Consider the following 22,482-nt stretch of genomic DNA (forward strand, 5'->3'; position numbering starts at 1 on the left):
CAGCTTTGGGAGGTTGTAAGAGTCTAAGAATTTATTCATTTCCTCTAGATTGTCCATTTTGTTGGCATATAGCTTTTCGTAGTATTCTCTTATAATCTGTTGTATTTCTATGGTATCCATTGTTATTTCTCCTCTTTCATCTCTAATTTTGTTTAGCTAAGCTTTCCGTCTTTTTTCCTTTGGAAGTCTGGCTGGAGGTTTGTCAGTTTTGTTTATCTTCTCAGAGAACCAGCTCTTTGTTTCACTGATCCTTTCTACTGCCTTTTTTGTTTCAATAGCATTTATTTCTGCTCTGATTTTTATTATTTCTCTCCTTCTGCTGACTTTGGGCTTTGTTCTTCTTTTTCTAATTCAGTTAGGTGTAGTTTGAGATTGCTTATTTGAGATTTTTCTCTTTCTTGTTAAGGTGAGCCTGTATTGCGATGAATTCTCCTCTTAATACAGCTTTTGCTGCATCCCATATGAGTTGGTATGGTATGTTTTCATTTTCATTTGTCTCCAGATGTCTTTTGATTTCTCCTTTAATTTCTTCAGTGATCCATTGGTTGTTCAATAGCCTGTTGTTTAGTCTCCACATCTTTGTCCCTTTCTCAGCTTTTTTCTCGTAATTAATTTCTGTCTTCATAGCATTGTGATCGGAGAAGATGCTTGTTATTATTTCAATCTTCTTAAATTTATTGAGGCTTGCCTTGTTTCCCAACATATTGTCTGTCCTTGAGAATGTTCCATGCATACTTGAGAAGAATGTGCATCCTACTGTTTTTGGACGGTGTGTTCTATATATGTCTATTAAGTCCAACTGGTCTAGTTTTAATTTAATTCCACTGTTTCCTTGTTGATTATCTAGATGATCTATCCATTGATGTGAGTGGAGTCTTGAGGTCCCCTGCTATTATTGTGTTATTGTTAATATCATCTTTTAGGTTTGTTAATAGTTGATTTCTGTACTTTGGTGCTCCTGTTTTGGGTGCATAGATATTTATAAGTGTTGTGCCTTCTTGGTGGAGTGTCCCTTTTATCATTATATACCGCCCCTGTTTGTCTCTCTTTACCTGTCTTATCTTGAAGTCTACTTTGTCTGATATAAGTGTTGCAACACGTGCTTTCTTTTGTTCTCCATTAGCTTGGACTATCGTCTTCCATCCTTTCACTCTGAGCCTGTGTTTGTCATTGGAGCTGAGATGTGTTTCCTGGAGGCGGCATATTGTTGTGTCTTGTTCTTTAATCCATCTCGCCAGTCTGTGTCTTTTTATTGGAGAATTCAGTTTATTTATGTTCAGAGTCATTATCAATATGTGAGGGCTTAACGCTGCCATTTTATCACTTGTTTTCCAGTTCTCTTTCATTTCTTATGTTTCTCGTCCTGTGTATTTTGATCTACCAGTTGAGTTATGTAGTTTTTTGTGTTGTACCTCTTTGTTTTCTCCTTATTTATTATTTGTGTCTCTGTTCTGCTTTTTTGTTTAGTGGTTACCATGAGGTTTGTATTCAAAATTGCATAGATAAGATAGTCCATTTTCTGATAGCCTCTTATTTCTTTAGACTAAACTGATTCAGTCCCTTTCCTTTTCCCTTCCTAAGTTGTTTTCGTCACATCTTATTCCATCTTGTGTTGTGAATTTGTGGTTAAAATGACAAGATTATCTTTGTTTTTGGTGTTCTACTTCCCTTTGTCTTTAATGCTGTTCTTGAGTATTTGCTAACCTGTTCTGATGTATAGCTACAATTTTCTGATTTGGTCTACCTATTTATCTCCTTACTCCATGCTTTGTAACCCCTTTCTCCCCCCCCCTTTTTTTTCCCCAGGTATGAGGACCTTGAGGATTTCTTGTGTGTGGGGGGAGGGGGGGTCTTGTGGCTACAAACTCCCTTAGCTTTTGTTTATGTGGGAAAATTTTTTTCTCCGTCATATCTGAAGGATATTTTCACTGGGTAGAGTATTCTTGGCTGAAAGTTTTTGTCCTTCAAAGATTTGAATATGTTATTCCAGTCTCTTCTAGTCTGTAAGGTTTCTGCAGAGGAATCCTCTGAAAGCCTGTTAGGGTTCGTTTGTAGGTTATTTTCTTCTTCCTTGCTGCCCTTAGTGTTTTTTCTTTGTCATTCACTGTTACCAGTTTGACTACTATATACCTTGCTGTAGGTCTTTTTACATTGACATATTTAGGAGATCTGATAGTCTCTTCCACATGGATTTCCATCTCCTTCTCTAGGTTTCGGAAGTTCTCTGCTATTATTTCTTTGAGCAAGCTTTCTGCTCTGTTCTACTCTTCTCTCTCTGGGATACCTGTAATTTTTATGTTGAATTTCCTAGTCCAGTTGGCTATTTCTTGGAGATTTTCTTCATTCCTTTTTACTCTTAGTTCTCTCTCCTCATCTATCTGGAGCATTTCAACAAGTCTATCTTCAGTTATGCTGATTTGCTCCTCTATGATGTCAGCTTGAGTGTTCAGGGAATCCATATTTTATCTCTTCCGTTGTGTCTTTCATCTCCAGCATTTCTGATTGATTCTTCTTTAGTTTCAGTCTGTTTTGTGAAGTAGCTCCTGAACTTGTTGAATTATTTCTCTACATTCTCTTCTAACTCATTGAGGGGCTGGCCCCATGACCAAGAGGTTAAGTTCGCGCGCTCTGCTTCGGCGGCCAAGGGTTTCGCCGGTTCAAATCCTGGGCACAGACATGGCACCGCTCATCATGCCATGCGGAAGTGGCATCCCACATGCCACAACTAGAAGGAACCACGACTAAAAATATACAACTGTGTACCGAGGTGCTTTGGGGAGAAAAAGGAAAAATAAAAATTTTAAACAAAACAATACAAAACGAGTTTTTTGATGATAGCTATTTTGAGTTGTCTGTCATTTAGATTACATATTTCTGTGTCCTCAGGACTGATGTTTTGGTACTTGTCATTTTCTCTCTGGTCTGGAGATTTAATATAATTTTTGATACTGCTAGAGGGATTGGCTCTGTTTTTGTGCATCATGGTATTATTTGGTCGCAGTTACTGCCTATCACCACTGGGTGGGGGTGAAGAGCTGCATATTCTGAGCCCTCTGGGTTCTGCTGAGATCCCAGGCACTGGAGCCAGCACCAGGTGGGTGAGGGGGAGGGGTGCTTTCTCCTTGCATCCTCTGGGGGTTTTCTCACTCTGCCCTCGCTATTTGCTCTCCTGAGGTGTTGGCTTGATGAGGTCACCCCCATGTTAGCTTTCACGTTGGTAGGGGTTTCCCCTCGGCTGCGAGGGCCCTTGGGGATCTTTGATGTTCTTATGAACGAATGTTCCCTCCCCTGTTCCTCTCCTCTTGGAGGCTACCTGCAGTCCCAGATCCCAGTCTTTTGGGGAGGGAGTGAAGTTTTCTTTTACCCCATTCCACCTCCTCCAAGGGGGGCTCCAGTGTCTCCGCCCTCCATCATATGGCTGCATGGGTCTCTCAGGCATCTTTTGTGTTGTGTTTGGATATCCTCTGTTGGAGTATGAATGTCTTTCTCATTGTATGGTGGAGGAGAGAGATTCCTCGCAAAGCTTACTCTGCCATAATGCTGACGTCACTCTCAAATGATATTTTATTTTGAAAGTGAATGCAGTAAAAATTGGCACTGAGAAAATGACGAAATGAACAAACATTGGAACACCAACCTATTTCCAAGGAATCACGATTAAGTGTTGTGTATTGTCATTGTGTCTGCTTGCAATAAGTTCAGTTTCCTTTTAAAATTTAAGCTTAATTCCTCCTTTTTGGACTATTAGTTATGTCTTCTCAGTTTGTAAAATTTGTTTGATCTTTTAAAATGGTAGCTATCTTCTGACTGCTGAGGGCCAGGCTACCTCACCATGAATTCCTACCTCACCCTACTTATCTTTGACACCCTGCTCTGGGCCGCCATGGCTTCCTCTCTGCCCCAAAGCAAGGACTCTAACTGTACCCTGCCCTACCTAATGCCTTTAGGCTGAATTGTTTGGCAAGGGGAAGAGGGTCAGATTTGATTTTTAGGAGGATAATTCTGGTGACCATATGGTGAGTTGATTGAGAGACGGTGTCAGAGAGCTCTGTTAAGGGCCTGATGCAGAGTCCAGGTGAGGGAGAGAGTTTGAACCAAGGCTGGTGGGGGTTGATAAGGAAAACCAAGCTCTCTACAGTTCATGATAGTGATATGATTAATTATAGAGGTTATCATTTACTGAACATTTACTATGAGGTAGAAATAATAAGTACTCTCTATGGATTTAACTCTTGTAATAACTCCATGCTGACAGGTCTTAACATTTTTATTTTACAGATCAGGAAATTGAGTCATGGAGAGATTACATAACTTGCCCAAGTTTACCTAGAGCAAAAGCCAGGATGGGAAGTCAGGCAGTCTGATTCTAGAACCTGTGCTCTTGACCATTATGCTAGTTTGGGAATTTATTTTTTTAATCATTAGAGCTTCTCTCCTGTGAAGAGCTACCTTGTGATGTAATGTGTAGCACTTGATGGTCACCAATCATCTACATGAAGGATCCACGTATGCTCCGTAGTTAGATTAGATTACCCTGAAGGAGCTTTCTAAAAGTGCCACGATTCTGTGACTTGATGTACTGAGAGTCCTTGTTTTGTGTAGTTCTGATATGTACAAATTTCACTTACCATAATTTGGTTAAATGACACCTGTCTCCTAATAACGAATTATGCACAGTATATTAGCTGTAATTGCATAGACTACAACATTTACTGCCAGCTCTTCTATCTACAAATTACTGCATAAATAACAGGTGTGCATCAGTATCAGCGATCTATCATCTCATTTCTTTCAAAGCCTGTTGGTCATTGCACATCTCTTGTTCACTTCATGCACAGACAGCAAAGCATGAAGTTATGTTGCTTCCTTGTTTCCCAGTAATAAATCCATGTGACATTTTACAAAAATGAATAATTGAAAGAGGGAACTGGCAACAAAGATGAAAGTGCAGCAAAGAACCAAAAAGTAATAAAACTGGAAGCGAAATTCAAATTGAACATAAATGGAGCTCTAGAAGAAATAGCTCACTGTGGTAGTGTTGACACTACTGCCATTCAAAAGACTGGATCTGCAGCCAGAGGAACTTAGTGAAGGTGAGCTTATCTGTGTAAATGATGACAATGGTTGGTGAAAAAGATGAAGATGTCTCAGTGGAACTGATGCTGGTAAGAAATTTCACATTAAAGGACCTCTTGAAATTGCTTTGTGACATCGAAGGGACAAAGGATAAAATACTGGAAGCTGATTCAAACTGAGGAGTACGACGATTTGCCAAGGTGTAGAAAAGATGCCCATTCCATATCATAAGTTAAATGATGAGAAGAAGGCTGGCACTGTTCAGACTGCTCTTGATGAGTTTTTTCAAAGAAATTATATGCTATAGTTTTCAGTGTTTCTAATATTTTCCAGTTTGCTAAATAAAGATTTTCCCACTTTTTCATTTTCTTATACAGTTATAACTAACAGAATTTTTAATGCTGTGACAAAAAATTTTTAAAGATCACAGACCAATTGTAATTTTTCCCATTGATTATTATGATCATTTTGCATGGTTTCAGCCTGCATTGTTATTTTTCTGGTCTTGCACTACTGAGCAAAACAAAGATGTCTATACTTCATTGTTGAAAGTTTAATTTTTCTCTTCAGCTTCTAGTGGCACCCTCTGGCATTTTCTTACAGAAGTTTGTATATGCATCTGACAACAAAGCATGTTTCTTTCAGCAAGCTTTGCTTTTTGAAAAAAAATCATAATTACTGAAAAAGAAATAAAATATCTGCTGATAATAACAGGAAAAGAAATATCCTTGAAGTTGGTGTTATGGGTAATCTCAGGAAGGAAGATGTTAGTTTCATGTATATGGTGCCCTGTCTCTCTGTCTCTTTCTCTTTTTTTGGTAACAGTTTTGTTGAGATATTATTTGCATACCATACAGTTCAATCATTTAAAGTGTAGAATTCAGTGGCTTTTAGTATGTTCACAGATATGTGTAACCATTACCACAGTCAATTTTATAACATTTTCTTCGCTCCCAAAAGAAACTCCATACTCTTTAGCTATCACCCCCTAAGCCTTTCACTCCCCCCGCCCAAACCCCCAGCCCTAGGCAACCACTAATCTTTCTATCTCTTAAGGTTTGCCTGTTCTGGACATTTCATATAAATGGTATGATAATGGATGTGGTCTTTCATTACTGGCTTATTTCACTTAGCATAATGTTTTCAAGGTTCATCCATCTTGTAGCTTGCATTAGTACTTCATTCCTTTTCATGGACACATAATCTATTGTATGGATATACCACATTTTGTTTATTCATTCATCTGTTGATGGACATTTGAGTTGTTTCCACTTTTTAGCTATTATGAATGATGATGCTACAAACTCTTGTGTTCAAGTTTTTGTACAGCCATATGTTCTCATTTCTCTTGGGTTTATACCTAGTGAAATTACTGGGTCATATGGTAACTCTATGTTTAACCTATTGAGGAATTGCCAGACTGTTTTCCAAAGTGGCCACATCATTTTATATTCCCATTAGCAGTATATGAGGCTTCCAGTTTCTCCACATCCTTGCAAACACTAGTTATTATCTGTCATTTTGATTATAGTCATTCTGGTAGGTATGAAGTGGTATCTCATTGAGGTTTTGACTTTCATTTTCCTGATGACTAATCTGCTTATTGGCTATTTGTATAGCATCTTTGGAAAAATGTCTGTTCAGATCATTTGCACATTTTAAAATTAGGTTATTTTGTCTTTTTATTACTGAGTGGTAAGAGTTTTGGTATATTTTAGATACAAGTCTCTTATCAGATGTGTGATTTGTAAGTATTTTCTCCCATTCTGTGTATTGCCTTTTCGCTTTTTTGATGGTGCCTCTTAAAGCAGAAAAGTTTTCAATTTCGATGAAGTCCAGTGTATCTATTTTTCTTTTGTTACTTGCACTTTTGGTGCCATATTTAAAAAAACCATTGCTAAATCCAAGGTCATGAAATTTATCCCTGTATTTTCCTCTAAGAGTTTTATGATTTTAGCAGTTACGTTTCCGTCTTTGTTCCATTTTGAGTTAATTTTTGTATATGGTGTGAGTGGGGGGTTCAACTTCACTATTTTGTGTGTACATATCCAGTTGTCCCAGTACCATTTGTCAAAAAGACCATTCTTTCTCTTTTGGGGAGCTTTAGCACCTTTGTTGATAATTAATTGACTGTAAATGTGAAGATTTATTTTTGAACTTTCTATTCTGTTCTATTGATCTTTATGTCTATGCTTGGTATAGTACAAGATTGTCTTAGTTACTGTGGCTTTTTGTGGTGTGTTTTGAAATGAGGAAGTGTGAGTCCTCTGACTGTGTTCTTATTTTAAGATTGTTTTGTCTATTCTGGGTCCTTTGAATTTCTGTATGAATTTTAGAATTAGCTTGTCAATTTCCTGAAAGAGGCCATCTGGGATTTTGATAGAGATTGCCTTGAGTCTGCAGATGAGTTTGGGGAGTATTGCCGTCTTAACAATGTTAAGTCTTCCCATCTAAGAACTTGGGGTGTCTTTCTATTTGTTTAGACCTTTAATTTTTTCACCAATGTTTTGTATTTTTCAGAGTATGTTTTATACTTTTATTAAATTTTTTTTCTTTTTACTCACAAAAGCTATTTTATAATTCATAAGTAATCAATAATTGTTAAAATATTCTGTATTCCATATTATTCAAAGGAACATAGTATTATACCATTTGCTTCTTCTATCCTTTTAATACTTCTTTAAGTTGTTAGAAGTTGGTAAGAATGAGGTCTTAATAGTAATCGTTTTTGAATATATAATTTTATAGTGTATTTTATTTTAAAATATAGTGCATTCTTTAAAAGTAACTAAAATCAGTAATTATTCAAATTAACATTTAAAATATACAGCTAATCATGATCTTTTAATATATTTCTGCATAGCTCTAGAACATTATTTTCTTATTTTTCAATTTTTTTTGGATTAACGTGGGTTTTAAGCCACTAATCGATTGTGCTTTCATACTTCCTTGGTTCTTTCTGCCAGTCCTGATGGCACCTAAAGATTGCTAACATATTTGAATAGACGTGCCCTACAGTTTGTTTCCACTTGAGAAACTGCCCTTTATTGTATTGGTGGAGAGAAGCAGAAACTTTAGGGTAATTTATAATGGAAGGAAGCTTTTGATCCGAAGAGTAAGTAATTTCTGGAAATTTTATAGCAGTGTTTGTTAGTTCATCTGGATCTGAGGAAAGATGAGAGTTGAGGCAATACTGAAGCACCCTCAGAGTAGGCTGTGCTTCCACTGGTTAGTTCAAAGCATGTAGGGGAAGCATTCACATTGCATCCAGGGAATTCGCTCAGAATCTAGGATATGTGTTAGGTTTTTGCATTTATGTTCATTCTTAAGTATTTCTGATGATAATGGCAGTAAAGAGTATCCACTCAGGTTCTGAGGCAGAGGAATTCCAGCAATATCAAGCATAAATATCCACAAGAAAAACCGTGTTTGATATTTATAGGTCGGCCTTAATTCCTGGTCCCATTATCAAGAGTGGAACATGGGCACTAGCTTCACACATACTCATTTTATAAAACTGACAGTGTTCCGTGGCTAGCTCTTTGTGGTCTGAGTGTATATGACATTAGTTTTCTGAAGAAGATCTAACTGGTGAAGAGCCAAAATAATTTCACCAAGTATGGCATCTGTCTCAGCACATATAGCATAATAAAATGCTCTAATATTTTTAATTTCTTTTTCTGTAAACTTCCCATTGCAGTTTTTTGTGTAAGAAGAGTCATAATCTATAGGGTGCATTTCTGACAGAGGCAACCACTTTGAGATTTTGATGGCATCATAAGCCCCTTTTTTCCCTACCTAAAGCCCCAGTACATAGTTGTATCTTGTAGTTGCAAGTCATTCCAGTTCTTCTATATGGGATGCCATCACAGCATGATTTGATGGGCGGTATGTAGGTCTGTGCCCAGGATCTGAACCGGTGAATCCCGGGTGGCTGAAGCAGAGTGTGTGAACTTAACCGCTCAGCCATTGGGCTGGTCCCAATGAGACACTTTTTTAAACCAATAAAGAGATGTGAGAAATGTTGACGCTCCAAATTTTCTCCTGAAGATGGTGAAGGATAAGAGTGTGGTAAATTTAATCTAGTACAGAACAAATGGTTGAGTATAATTAATTGCTTCTTTTCTTAACCAATTTTCTGCTCTGTTTGTATTCCTTCAGTCCCTTTCCATAACTGTTACTTTCATCTTTTTAGGGTAAAGATTAACCATAGGCCTGCCTTCTCGTCTGAGTAAGAAGGCAACATCTCTGGTCCATGCTTCCACATGATTGCTGAGGGGACAAAAAGACAGGTATATTGTAAGGTATTTAAAAAGTTTTAAAAACTGACTAAGTATAAACAGAAGAAGGCGCTGTGAAAAACAGTGTTTAGACTCAGTCACATAAATGTTCAGACTAACTATGTAATCCTGGGCCCTCCAGGACCAGTTCAGCTGACCTCATCTCTTATCAACAGAGTGATTCCAAACTTATTTCTAAGTATTCTTTTTGATGCTGTTGTAAGTGGAATTGTTTTCTTAATTTAACTTTTGGATTGTTCACTGCAAGTGTTTGGTACTCTTTTAATGTTGATTGTTGAATTTAAAACTCTCAGTAATCAGGGTTGTCTTACTGGCTTGTAATTACAAAAAGTAGAGGCTTGCATTGTAGGGTCTTCTTACGCAAGCTTTATTTCAGTGTTGGCTCTCAAGCAGTTTGTGGTCAGACTTTTGAGCTATTAGTGATCGCCTTAGATCTATAGGCCACTTGTACTTAGGAGTTCCAAACTGATGACTACATATGCCACTTGTATGGTCAATGTGACTAGTTTTCAAAAGCCCTTTCAGTTATAAAGCAAATGACTTGGCAACAAAAATGCCTTTCATTCATATCATTCTTTTGTTTTCTTGGTGCGAAGAGCTGTAGTTAAGAGGAACAGTTAGATCTTAGTGGTTTACCAAGTTGCATTAGAGGAAGTGTATAAAAGGATTGTTGAGCCAAACAGCTTTCAGATTTAAAAACCAATCTATTAGCAAGACAGGAACCTCTTGCAGATGCTTTGGTTAACCTGTAACTTAGTGTAAGATGAGTTGAAGCTATGACTTTTGAGATTAAATCTTAAATTATGTAGGCATGTTTCTGATAAGTGTAGTTTTGTCGTCCACATCAGAATCATTTAGCATAGTTTGAAATGCAGACTCCTGGACCTCTACTCAGACTTACCAAATCAGATTCCCAGCATAGGACTATCTATATTAAATCTATATTAAATCATCTTCCCAGGGGATGTCCACATTAAACTTTGAAAACTGTTTTTAATTGTGTATGGCCTTCTCTTAAGTGATTGATTTTACCAGAATCAAATTGTGGATCACAGGCAGCCCTTAAAAAAAAGGAACAGAAGATATCAATACATTTTACATAGTGAAGATTAGTATTGATTTATGAAACTTTGTTTCATTTATATGTGTGTGGATGTATGTAAGTGTATGTGTGTGAATATGGGTCATTATATAAAATGAGTTTTTTCCCCATGGGTTGTGATCAAAAGAGAAAAATTAAAAGTTCAGAATTAGAAAAATATGAAACATTTCACTTTACATTGTTTTGTGTCTGGCATGTTCCTGGAACTGGGATAGGAACATTCAAAGATCACTGAAAATCCTTGCTCTTGAGCTCACAGTTTATAAGGGGTAATAGGCACATAAATAATAAAGTTTGTCAGCGCTGTACTAGAAGCACATACCGTATAGAGTGTTCTGGAAGTCATGGAGGCTTTCATTGAGATGGAGATAGTTGAGGTAGGTTTTGAAAAGATGGGAAAGAAGAATGGCATTTTGGTTACTAAGCAAGAGAGAATTATTTTAGGATTGAAGAGGAAGAATTGATATCATTATTTCTGATTCAGTGTACTAATGTACTTAGCCACTCTCACTCATGTTACCTACACTCATTCTCATGTAGCTCCTGAGTGCATGGGGATCACTTCAGAGCACCAGGAGATGAAGGGAGGTTCTATAGCTCTTATAACAGCTTTTCCTCTTTCTGGAGGCACTCTTTCTTTCCTTTCCTCAGAACTTTGTTTGCTGGAGTTTGCTTGTTTCCTTTTCAGATTTTATTTCATGTTGATGCTTGTATTACTGTCCTCACTGAATATTTTCAGGCCCTAGGCTGGTAATCTAAGTTTAGTCTTTATCTCTCAGTAGGCCTTATAACCATCTTTTTGTTTTATCTTACTGGGGGACAACATTCACCTTTAGAATCTCAGACAGCTGCTCCACAAACTAGAAGAGATTATGTTAGCTTTTGTTCCTTATGCTGTCTGCTGTAGATTCCTTTGTTGCATCAGCCACCTTCAGTCATTTGATTCTCACATGCATACTGATACACACAAATTAGGAAGACTCACTCTAAGTAGTTCTCCTGATCTATTTTGTGTTTCCTAAGTGTTTTAGAGCAGAGATAATTACTGACCACCTAAGCAGAAGGAACTGCCTGGGCAAGGGTCTGGATGTGCACACCCTTTGTCAAAGCATTTGGCCATAGCTCCATACATGACAGTATGCCTGCTTGGAGCCAAGCAAAGAGAAGGTACATCCATGTGCTTTGAGTACCTAGATGTGTAGTAAATGATGAATAACAACTTTTTTTAAGAATTAAAAAAATAGGGGAGTAAGGTTAATAGGTGATGAATGCAAATGCATGGCAGTTTTATTTTTTTACCAGACATTCAAAGAGATTACATTTAGGAGTCAGGTGGTCTTGGTGAGGGACGCTAACTGGTTACCAGCCTCCAGGATCTAGGTTACAATTTTTGACTTAGGATACTGACTTTTCAGATGAAACTAACTTTCAGTGGTTAGTGTCACTTTTCCTTCTTGCTTTCCTGCCCCTCTTCTTACCCCCATCTTGGCTTATTCTAAATGAGGAGGATGCTGGATAAGCATGGATTTAGAACAAAGGAATATAGTTTGGGGCTGTTTCATCTAAGCTCTAGGAGAGTCAGACAGAGTGTATTGTTCATGCTTCCACACAGTTGCCGAGGGGACAAAAAGACGGGTATATTGTAAGGTATTTAAAAAGTGCATCTTTCCCCCAGAAGAGAACACTTTTTAGATGACTGGATTGCTTATGCTCCCCAGACTCTTGGGAAATTTTGCTTTTCTAAGCACCCCCTTTCCCCTGCATATTTTTTTATGCTAACCATTTCCATCTGGCACATCTGATGTCATAGAACAAGAGAAGTCCTTATATTTGCCTGTATACTCGCCTGCTCATTTTCCCATTCCTGTTACCCTCTGTCTCTCCGTGTTGGAGATGTCTTTATCTGTTTCAGGAGCTGGGAGTTGGGGTAGGGAGTTGCATGTAGAGGTGGTGGGAGAGAATGTTTATATTGCCTCTGACTTTTCAGTGTATTTAATGATTTTTTTAGCTCTGCCTAGAGCTTGCTATAAAAACTGCTGTGAGTGGCAGTTTTGGGTAGTAATTAAGAGTTGGGTTCTACCACTTTACTAGCTGAGTACCCTCAGGCAAGTTATTTAACCTCTAAGTGCGTGCCTTGGTGTCCTCATTTTAAATGCAAGAAATAATAAACCTGCACACTAGAAGTGTTCAGTATATTAATTGAATTAATATATCTAAAGTGATTAAACTAGTATCTGGAATATGAGCACTTAATAAATGTTGAGGTGATTTTGGAGAAGAATTCTTATTTTTGATACAAATCAGACCCAAGGTAGATTCAATATTTGGACTAGAATATGAAGTTTGATTTTTAGTTGTCACAATAAATCATTTTTTTCTTGGCGTTAAAAAATTCTGGAAATCTTTCTTTTTGTTCACTCGTAGCCAGACATCAAAGAAAGGGGAAAATTCAGTAGAATAAGTCATTTTTTAAAATGGTAAATATCTGAGTTTTCCCCCCTATGTTTTCTTCTTTCTTCCTTTTTCTTGCCTGAACAGTAAAAATAGATCTGGTTTCCTGGGTTATCACAGCTTGTAACAAAAAGCTTTTTGATAAAATTGGCTGTTGGGTTGGTGGGATGAGATCATTCCTTCCTAAGTAGTTTGCAGTCTCTGAAGTATTTGTTGAAACAAAACCGTGCTGGGTAGGCTGACCACACAATAAGCCACACTTTGTGGTTATGTTCAGGGGCAGGAGTGTGGGTTTTCTGTGTGATAGAATACTACTGATATGTAGAAGAAGGTGAAAGGTACTTGGCACAGTTCCTTGCACTGTGGCTGGACACGTGTAGAAAGAGATAAGATTGATAAAGGGGCTCAGGACACACTTAAGGTTGAAAGCTAGTTTTAGGCCTTTCCTTCTTTCTGTTTTTTTTGGTGAGGAAGATTGACCCTGAGCTAACATCTATGCCAGTCCTCTATTTTGTATGTGGGATGCCTGCCACAGCATGGCTTGATGAGTGGTGTATAGGTCCACGCCTGGAATTTGAACCTGTGACCCCAGGCTGCCAAACGGGAGCAGGTGAACTTAACCATTATGCCACTCAGCCAGCCCCTCTCACTAATTTGTTTATTCAATCCTTTATTTATATCAGTATGGATTCATGAATATTTTACATTTTCGGTTACAATCCAATACTACTATATTTTCTTGCTCAAGTTATTCCAGCTTTGGTCATTGGAAGCTCTTTTAGTTGACTCCTTTGTTCCTTTGACATACCTCTATTAATTAATTTATTATTTTTTAAGCATTTCCTAACTTTCTGACATTACAAGATGCTCCAGGCTCCACTTGTATATTTTCGTCCCCAGTCCTAGAATTGGTCATTTCTCCAAGGAGTCCTGGTTCTTTTATCAGAGAATAGTATTAGAAACCAAGACCTGAATGCTAGAGGTGCTCATTGCTTACTGGACTGTCCCCTAAAGATTTTAGTTAAACTTTATCTATGTTTTAAAGAAATGGAAGTGCCATATTTAAGGGAAAAAGTTTAGGCATGTTCCTAATGTAGACTTCTTTCCCCCATTCTTGTCTCTCTTCTTTCTACCTCCTTTTGTTGTAGCATAGTACTAAATCTTAAAATATCATGTAAAAATGTCATTACGCTTGTGATCTGTAGCAATAGTATATAGAATTTTAAACCACTGAGATTACTACCTTAGGAAATATGAGTATGTGTTCTTACTCGTTCCTTAAAGTGGAGGTTTAAGGATGGAGCTTTTCCTGTTATTAACTAAAACTCTTGAAAGAGGACTTAGCAGTTATTGCTTCCTACGGAAGTAAGACCTTTTGAGTGCATGAATCAAGTTCTGATTATGCTCTAAAGGAATTACCACTGGTTTCATACTATTTTTTTTTTTTCTTTTTCTCTCCTGCCTTTCCTGTCTAGTGACTTTGTGATTTAGTTAAACCCAGCCACTAAAACACAGCCAAAATTCTACTACCATTAGGAATTGTTTAGAGTTGATGATTTAAATAGCTCTAGTGCAGAAGGCTCTTAAACTCCTACGGCATCCTGGCAGTTCAAGTGAATGAAAAAGCTGGTTTGTAATAAGATTATGCTGCATACGCTGTCTGAGTGGGTGTCTACAGAAGGCAGTTACTTCTCAGCTTTAGTATATTATTGCTGCGTGGGAAAGCATGCTAGTTATTTCATCGTCTTATTTTTTGAAAGAAGCTGTAAATCTGTATTTTCATGCAAGCATTCCTAATTTTTGAGATATTGGCATAATTTTTCCAAAACACTCTGTCCAAACAGGCCACTACACCAAGGGCCCTGTTTGACCTAAGATCGCCGCTTTATGACCTCTGAACTAGCGCTTCTCTTGTATGTTCAGCAGTACTCACCCTGGGGAGGGAACTTTGGGCTGGTTGGGAGTTGGAAGACCTTGGTTCTGATTGTAGCTTTGCCACTAATTAGCTGCATGCCTTTGGGCAAGGGGAAACCTCTTTGGATCTCACTTGACTTAGTTGTAAAATATGAGAGTAAACTGGATAATTTACGGTTCCCCCTTACTATTTACTATTTTATATTTTTACAGTGTATTTATCTTGAGCTGTGAAACAGTGACCATTTATGACTCGAGGACATCAGAAAATTTTAACAATCTAAGTTCTTTAGTAGTGGAGGAGACCGTTATGTTTTTTCCAAATATCCCTTCTTGTAGGCTACAAAGGATTTGTGCCTGCTTTCCTGAACTCTTGGCATACTTGCTGCCTTCAGTAAGTATCTGGTAGATGTGCGCTTATTAATTGGTGATGCATTTTTATATTTTTGTTTCTTCAAGTAAATGGTCAATTGATTTTAATGTGATCAAAGCTGTAATGATAGGTGTATTGCTAGGTGAGGTTTTTTGGAGGTATGCATGATGGGTAGAAACAGTAAAGCTGACAATGGATAATGTTTTCTTAGTTATGGAGAACATTATTTTTATAGTTTGACTTTAATTTTTTTTAGTTTAAGCTAATCAGTCGGTGGCAGTTGTGTGTGGGAGTAATGATATATTTGGTGTTCATTGCTTAAAATCAGCTGCATAAGATTGCAGGATGACTTATACTAATTATTCCAACGGCAAAACTAAAATCTGAAAAACTACGTTTGGAATTTAGTCCACAGAGATAAGAAGACTCTTACCTCCTCATTTGACTTTAGACTGGTTTTTATCAAGAAAGTGGTTTTGTAGGAAGATTAAGATTCTTGTAGAGAAATGTTAAAGACAAGGGAAATAAATTTTTTATATATTCTAGGAAGACAAGTTAATGATATTCATTTGCCATACTTAGATCAGCTGTAGCATTTTTGTAAAAATATGTTGATTTGGTTCTTGGTGCTGTTTTTCAAATAAAGTATCTTGATATAAAATGCTTTGGTAAGAAACATACCTCCATCCTGAGGGCCGGTCTAAATTCCTGTTTTGTATGGATTAACAAAGAGAAACCTTTGTATTTGATTGGGATGTAATGTGAGCATTTGTGATGTAGTCTTTCATGGAAAAGGCTTTTTACAAGTAACTTAACCCTCTGTGAGCCTGACAAGGCAAACTTAATCCTAAATCTTTAATTAAGTAGAAGTCTAAACTGATAGAATAATAGATGATGGAATAATACACAGTAACTGCAGCAATTTTGGCCAAAATGTTTGGCCAAATAGTCACCAGTTCTGATCCAATATATTAATTAACTGAAATTGTCTAGTTTCTTTGTAAATAACACATAGCTCTAAGTTCTCAGAAGAAGAGAATGTGTAAAAGATTTTTCTCTTCAGATGTATAGACTTAGCTCTTTAGTTCTACTCACAAGAGTTCAGGAACCCCTAAATCAGCATTCTAGTTTTTCTTCTAAAAAAATGTTAGTACTTTTTGAATACAGTGGGTGGCACTCAGTTTTAGATCAAGCCATACAAAAATGCAGTCTTTATAGGTCAAAAATGATAAAATATCAGCAATTTTATATTTTCCACCTAATAATGGTCAGTACATTTTGTTGACCTGAGCAGAGGCAAATCATAGTTAAAATGGTAGGCTTAAAAAGGACTTTGTGGAAAACTCTTCTTTTTATAAATAAAGTGAGGTGACTTGCCCAAGATTTCATATCCAGTTTATGGCAGAGATAAAGAGAGGCCAGAGGATCTGCCAATGATGAATTATTTTAAATCTGACTTGAACTGTTGTTAAAAGCTTGGGTTTTATTTCTTTTCCTGTAAAAATAAAGGCATAATCAGAAACCATGTATTTGATCATGAGCCTAATGTCCGTGATACGCTTCATAGAAATGATCACAAATACCATTTTCACATGATATACTTACGTAATATAATACTTTTAAAATACTTCTTAGAAAAAAGGAGGATAATAGAGTAACAAATTATGAAATTTTATGTAATTTATTAGTCTATTGTGGTATGCAAAGTTTTTAACAATTTCAGCCATATTTTACTGATACAAGTCAGAATGTGAGAGCCAGTATCAGTCACAGTATTGGGATAGATGCTTCAGAGGTTTTCATGAGCATTTTTGTAGAAATTTAAGGTCCATTGTGTTTATATGAGAAAATATCTGGCTGCCTTGTTGAGGTCTTGTAACAAATGTTGAGATTGTAATTTTAATTCTAAATTTATCATGGAAATCTTTTACTGGGTAGAAGTCCCTGAAGAGAAAGTCAGGAGACCTGGTTCTTCTACCAACTAGTATAATTTTTAGACAGTCTCTTTGTTTGTCAGTTTCTTTCTTTATAAAATGAGGATGTTAGCTATGTGAAATCCCTGTATTAGTTGGGTAATTAATGCTGTCTGCTTTAACATATCTAGCATTTCAATCGCTTAGTACAATAAATGTTTATTTCTTGCCCACACCATAGTCTGGGTGTTTGGCCTATGGCCTTCATGTGATGACTGAAGAATTCCAGCTCCTTCCCCCCTGGTGTCTTGAAGGCTTCCACTGCATCCTTTGTATTCATTGTTTGACAGCAAAGAGCACCAGCAAGGAGGATCCCATAAAATGTTTTCTGGTGAAATATATTACTTCAGCTTGCATTCCATTGACTAGAACCAGTCATATGGTCTCAATTTGTAGCTGCAAGAGAGGTAGGAAGTGTCTTTCTGATATGCAGGAAGAAGGAACAGTATTGCATATGTCTCAGCCACGCTTCCATTCAGTTTGTACATTCTTTGATTCTATGGTCAACACCAAAATCTTCCCTGTTGCATGTCACTTTTTGTACCTTTGATTACTCAGAATTTACTTTCAAATTTTTTGGAAGAAATTTAGTTTGGAAGTCTTTGTAATATTATTTTGTAAGTTCTTTGGTGCTTGCTATATTAGGAGAATTTTTTCCCCTGCAGAATGGTTATATCTTGTTATTTTTATTTGTAATTTCATTTGTGGTTCAAACTTCTCCTTTATTTCATTATGTCTTGCTTATTTTTGAAGGATTAAAAATGCATCTATGGAAAAAAATCTCCCAGTGCTTGTACAAGAAATACAGTAGAATATTGAATATAGCCAACATCAGAGCCACCAAGTCATTGTCCACCCATGTTCAGTCTGTCAGCCCACTGGCAGAAGGGAGAACAGACAAACCTTATACTGTCTCTTAAAGGTCAGCTCATGCAGACTTGCAGACCAGTAGGGAAGCACATTCCAGCAAGGAGGCAGAGTTCTCTTTGCCTTCTGCCCACCTAAGATTAAGCTTGAAGAGTCAGCAAAAGCCTTTCAGTTGATTTCAGCTGCCGTTTTGGAGTTATCCCCATGCCCTCCCTTCCTTCCCCTTCTTCCTTTTTTTTTTTTTCTTTCTGTAATACGTTATATATACCCTTTTGTACCTAAGTACAACACATACTTCTCATGGTTCCATCCTATGTTAGTAAATTGGATGAGAATGTTCTAAGCCTAAGTATTAAATGCATTCTTTTCTTAAAATATATAATTAGCTCAAAATAATGCCATAGTTAATGCCATAGTTCAGTTTGTATTGTATTTGAATCAAAACTTTCTTTTTTTTTCGAGGAAGATTAGCCCTGAGCTAACATCTGCTGCCAATCCTTCTCTTTTTGCTGAGGAAAACTGACCCTGAGCTCACATCTGTGCCCATCTTCCTCTCCTTTTATATGTGGGACGCCTACCACAGCATGGCTTGCCACGCAGTGCCATGTCTGCACCCAGGATCCAAACTGGCGAACCCTGGGCCGCCAAAGTGGAACATGTGCACTTAACGGCTGTGCCACCAGGCTGGCCCCTGAATCAAAACTTTCTTGTGTAGTAACCCCTCCAGTAGACTCTCCCTCCCTTTCGTCTTTTTTTGTTTTCTTGTTGGCAGAAAAATATATGCTGTCTGCACCACATGTCTAAGGTCATTCAGCTTTTTAAAATTATACTGTTTGTTGAAAGGTTAATTTTGGACAGAGTTGTTTCTAGATCTTTATCATCACTGGGGGGATTTCTTTTCATTTCTCTTGTAGAAATTTCTCTTACTATTACTTGGATACTGTGGCTTTCCTCGGATACCATGTTCCTTTGTCATTTTCCTGGAGTCTGTGCTGAAAGTTCATTTTTAGAAATGGTGTCTGGAAAATAAACTTTTTGGATTTATTGTTTGTTAGAATTTACCACTTTGGTCCTCACTTGATAGATGGGTTGGATATAAAACTCTAGGTTCAAAATAGTTTCTCTCAGTTGTAAAGGCATCACTCCATTGCTTTCTAGCATGCAGTGTTGCTTTTAGAAATCAAAAGCCAATCTGTTTCTCATAACTTAGTTGGTATTGCTTGGAGGATTTTCTTTTTGTTTGTTTCTTTTCTCCCTCCCACCCCGTCTCCCCATTCCCCCACCTTCCTTTTGCTGTGATATGTTGTATGTACCTTTTTGTACGTAAAATATATATGCAAAATTTAAAGAATGAAAAGATAAATATCCGCAAGTCTAATACCCAGCTTACAAAATTGGACTTTCCTAAGCCCCTTGTTTATCCCTTCCCTATTGAAATTCTTTATTCCTCATAGAGAGTATCACTATCTTGAATTAATAGAAACTTTAACATGTGTTTATCTGTAGTTAACTCATTTTCAATGCTGTATTGATTTCATTATAGTGATATAAAATTTAACCTATTTTCTGGTGATATGCATTTGAGTTGTTTCCAAATTCTTGTTCTTATGAATAATGCTGCTCTGACATTCTTGTACATGGATGCAAGAGTTTATCTAAGATATATATCTAGAAATGGAAAGCCTAGGTCTAAGGATATGTGCAAATTCTACCTTATAAATAATGACACACTGCTGTCTAAAATGACTGCTCATCTGTTATTTTCTTTTTCATTTTAGCAATTCTGGCAGGTATTTATTGGATCTCAAAGTAGTGTTAAATTACCTTTCCCTGATGATTAGTAAAAGTAAACACTTTTTCATATGTTTATTGGCTATTTGGATAGTCTCTTATGAGAGGTGGCTGTTTTGTTTTTTATTTGTAGGAATTTTTTGTATATCCCATATGTGAGTTCTTTGGTTTTATATATTGCAGGTATCTTCTTCAACCCTGTGGTTTGTCTTTTACTCTTTTAGTGGTATATTTGGATGGACACAAATTCTTACCTTTAATGTAGTCCAGTTGATCATTTTAGCCCTTTATGGTTAGTGATCCATGTGACCTGTTTAAGAGATCTTTGTTTACCCCATGATAATGAAGATATTTTTCATATTCTAGAAGCTTTATTATTGTTTTATCTTTCACATTTAGGCCTTCCATCCACCTGGAATTGATTTTTGTGTTTAGTGTGAGGTGAAACTCAGATACGTTTTCCTCTATAATTGAATATTTAGTTGACCAGCACCATTTATTGAAAAGATAGTTCTTGGGGGCCAGCCCTGTGGCTGAGTGGTTAGGTTCACGCACTCTGCTTTGGCCGCCTAGGGTTTCGTCAGTTCGGATCCTGGGCGTGGACATGGCACTGCTCATTAGGCCGCATTGAGGCAGCGTCCCACATACCACAACTAGAAGGACCCACAACTAAAATATACAACTATGTACTTGGGGGATTTGGGGACAAAAAAAAGAAGAAAAAAGATAGTTCTTTCCCTACTGCTCTGCAGTGTCATATTTGTCATAAATTGTGTCCATATTGTAGTGATTCTTTTTTTGAAACTGGTCTCTTGTGTTAGCCTCTTTCTTGGTGGCCATGCCAGTACCACAATGTCTTCATTATTGTACTTATATATATTAGGTTGAAACATATGAAATTGCCATATTTGTAGGTCATCTGTTTTTGGCAATTTCATATGGTTTAACCTAGTAGCAAGTTTTTTGTTTTAATGATTTGGTTATACTATTTATTTATATATTTTCCCCCCTTTTTTTGGATGAGCAAAATTGGTCCTGAACTAACATCTGTGCCAATCTTCCTCCACTTTATGTGGGATGCCCCCACAGCGCGGCTTGGTGAGCAGTGCTAGGTCTATGCCTGGGATCCGAACCTGCAAACCCTGGGCTGCCAAAGCAGAGTGCACGAACATCACTGGGCTGGCCCCGAGTAGTGAATTTTGATATCCAGTAGTTCCTCTATGTTTGTTCTCTAAGATTGTCTTGGCTGTTCTCAGCTCTTTGCATTTTCATGTAAAATTTAGGATCGGCTTTTCAGTTGAATTAGAAAAACCTACTGGGATTTGCTTGGAAACATTCACTCTGTAGATCATTTTGGGGATAATTGACATCTTTAAAATATTGAGTCTTCTAGTACATAGTACATGATCGTGATACAATGCTGCTGTTTATTTAAGTCTTTAATTTTTCCCAGTTTTCTTGGTTTGTTTTCCATGTAGTGGTCGTGGATATGTTTCATTAAAATTATTCCTCGGTATTTTTAAAAATACACTTGTAAGTGATCTTAAAAACAATTATATTTTTCAATTGTTTTCGCTAGTATGTGGAAATACAATTGAGTTTTAAAAAGTTACCTGGAGTTCAACAACCTTGCTAAACTCATTTACTAATTCTAATAGTTTATTTGACTTTCTCTCTATATAGTTATGTTTCCTGCAAATGATGGTAGTGTTATTTTTCTTTTCTTTAAAATCCTTATGCTCTTAGTTTTTCTTCTTGGCTCATTGCACAATATTGGTTAGAAATGGCAATGGCGGACATTCTCATTTCTACCCTATCTTAAGAGAATGATGTTTGTGGTAGGGTTTTTTGGTAGATACTCTTTGTTGGATAAAGGATGTTCCCATCCTACTTTGCTGAGAGTCTTTTTTCCAGAGCCTTTTTTGATTGTGTTGAGAGAGGAGCTTTTAGTTTTCTTTCTTAATCTGTTGATGTTATGAATTACATTAATAGATTTTTCTAGTGTTTAATTAGCCAACTTGGTTCAAAATGTATCTTTTAATATCACCTTACACCCATTAGATTGGCAAAAACATCCAAAATCAAGAGCGACAAATGTTGGAGAGGTTGTGGAGAAAAAGGAACCCTCATACACTGTTGGTGGGAATGCAAACTGGTACAGCCACTATGGAAAACAGTATGGAGATTTCTCAAAAAGTTAAAAATAGAAATACCCTATGACCCAGCCATCCCATTACTGGGTATCTATCCTAAGAACCTGAAATCAGAAATCCCAAGAGTCCCTTGCACCCCTATGTTCATCGCAGCATTATTTACAATAGCCAAGACGTGGAACCAACCTACATGCCCAGAAACTGATGATTGGATAAAGAAGATGTGGTATATATACACAATGGAATACTACTCAGCCATAAAAAAAGACAAAATTGGCCCATTCACAGCAACGTGGATGGACCTCGAGGGTATTATGTTAAGCAAAATAAGCCAGTCAGAGAAAGACGAACTCTATATGACTCCACTCATAGGTGGAAGTTAGTATATTGATAAGGAGATCTGATCGGTGGTTACCAGGGAAAAGGGGGGGTGGGGGGAGGGCACAAAGGGGGAAGAGGTGTACCCACAACATGACTAACA

General features: G+C 37.1%; 1 protein-coding gene and 1 pseudogene across 44 annotated transcripts in view; one reads left to right on the plus strand and one right to left on the minus strand.

The window, feature by feature from the left end:
- MAP4 (microtubule associated protein 4) overlaps positions 1-22,482 on the plus strand; it is a 186,573-nt gene that overhangs the window by 31,202 nt on the left and 132,889 nt on the right. The window contains exon 2 of one of the 44 annotated variants that reach the window (XM_070575479.1): positions 9,272-9,368. The exons of 42 other annotated variants lie outside the window; for them this stretch is intronic. The gene's annotated coding sequence lies outside the window, so the exon portion shown is untranslated. Of the gene's footprint in view, positions 1-9,271; positions 9,381-22,482 lie in introns of all 44 variants that reach the window. One more of the 44 variants, XM_070575480.1, reaches the window with a different exon arrangement.
- On the minus strand, positions 7,958-10,825 carry LOC103561483 (arylsulfatase K pseudogene; annotated as a pseudogene).

The sequence above is a fragment of the Equus przewalskii genome, chromosome 15 (genome assembly GCF_037783145.1).
Source record: "Equus przewalskii isolate Varuska chromosome 15, EquPr2, whole genome shotgun sequence".
Lineage (NCBI taxonomy): Eukaryota > Metazoa > Chordata > Mammalia > Perissodactyla > Equidae > Equus > Equus przewalskii.